Below are 1,732 nucleotides of genomic sequence, written 5' to 3'. Positions count from 1 at the left end.
TTTCTTTCAAAATCGTGTGCCCTAGCTTACGTTATGTGCCTGAAATGTCCCTTCTAATCATACATGGATATCTAAGTGGAGAGACTATCTTCATATTTTATTACTCCCCTCAAGGTTAATTTTATTTGCAAAAAATAGTTTTCTAAAATATTTAATTCGTGATAGGAAAAAATAACAAAAGAAGGGTTCAAGATGCAAAATTTTAGATGAAGTACTGTACAGAAGACGATCTTATACATCTCTTGATGAAAGGGAAACCAAAGGAGAATTCGAGTCAAAAACCTGAAAGGGCAGCTCGAATACGAATATTGTGAACTACTGCACAGAAGACGATCTTATACATCTCTTGATGATGTACTGCACAACCCAAAGGAGCTTACAAGGGCTGGGAACCGGTGAACATTCCCAGAAGATAAGAATACCAGCTACTGCATCAAATCAATGAACACCAGAATCAAGGATGCAAGATTTCAACCAAAGAAGCCAACCTGAAACACATTACCTCCCCGAATCAACCTAACATTTTACCTTCCCAAGTTAACCTAAGCCTTATATCAACATTAATCTTTACACTTTCCAAATTTATATAATTTTTTAAGTATTAAAAGAAAATTTAACTTATTTGATATTAAATGAACTCTTGTTTTAAAATTTGTTTTGCTTGTAAGCCGGAAGAAATGAACATTTTTGTTTTGCTTGGAGGATAGAACTTCTAACACTTCATTGTGACGTTGTCAGTAATCCATCAAGAAGTAGATGATCGACTTAGTTGAAAATGGCATATATTGCAGCTCAAGACAAATATTCAAAACATTTTTGTTAGAAGAACTAATCACTTCTTAAGTGTCCATCTAATTGTGGCATGTAACACCCATTTCCCGTATACATTTCCGTACACAAGTCATAGGTGTCACATGAATATTTTAAAACATTCACCCATTTGTAAAACCCATAAAATTTTGTTTGAAATTTTTTTAAAAAATAAACAGTCGTTGAAACCTATTACCAGAGTTATCACTTTAAATACATTCTAGAGCAATTTTTTTCTTAATTTCGATTACATGCCAGAAATTTTTGAAAATAAACCTATTGTCCTATTGTTAATGATGAGAGTGAACCTTAGAATGATGATAGCTGCTACTGCTCCTAGTACACAACTAATCTTTACTGTTACCTGCGCGTGAAATCAACAAACGTTAAGTATATACTTAGTGAGCATAATATTGTAATGAACATTAACGTATATATAAGTATATTTTTTGTTATTTGGTTTTGAACTAATTCGTATCATCCATAAGGATTACATAAGTCTCTATTATTTAAATCAAATTTCTTTCATACTATCATCGCAAACATTCTTGGTATTTCCAACATACTTTTATTTCATTACATTTTCCCTATATTCTTTAGTAATTATTCATTATTTTCATTTAGGGCATCCTTTCATGCCTTTAATGCACCGTTATGCATTTAGTCATTTATTTTAGAACAGGTTCTACTCAAATAATTATTCATAATATCAATTAACTCTTTCAATTTATTATAAACTCTATAGTTTGCACACGTAGTGACCATACAAAAATTCATAAACATATTATGAATTTCTTAATTTTTGCACACACAATGTCTATACAGAAATTCAAAAACTTATTATGAATTTCTTGGTTCGCACACAAAGTACATATACGGTTGTTAATCAACATATGATGAATTCTGTGGGTTGCACACTTAG

This window comes from Hibiscus syriacus, unplaced genomic scaffold (assembly GCF_006381635.1).
Source record: "Hibiscus syriacus cultivar Baekdansim isolate YM2019G1 unplaced genomic scaffold, ASM638163v2 tig00111338_pilon, whole genome shotgun sequence".
Taxonomy (NCBI): domain Eukaryota; kingdom Viridiplantae; phylum Streptophyta; class Magnoliopsida; order Malvales; family Malvaceae; genus Hibiscus; species Hibiscus syriacus.
The sequence above is the reverse complement of the archived record's forward strand: the minus strand, read 5'-3'. Positions refer to the sequence as shown.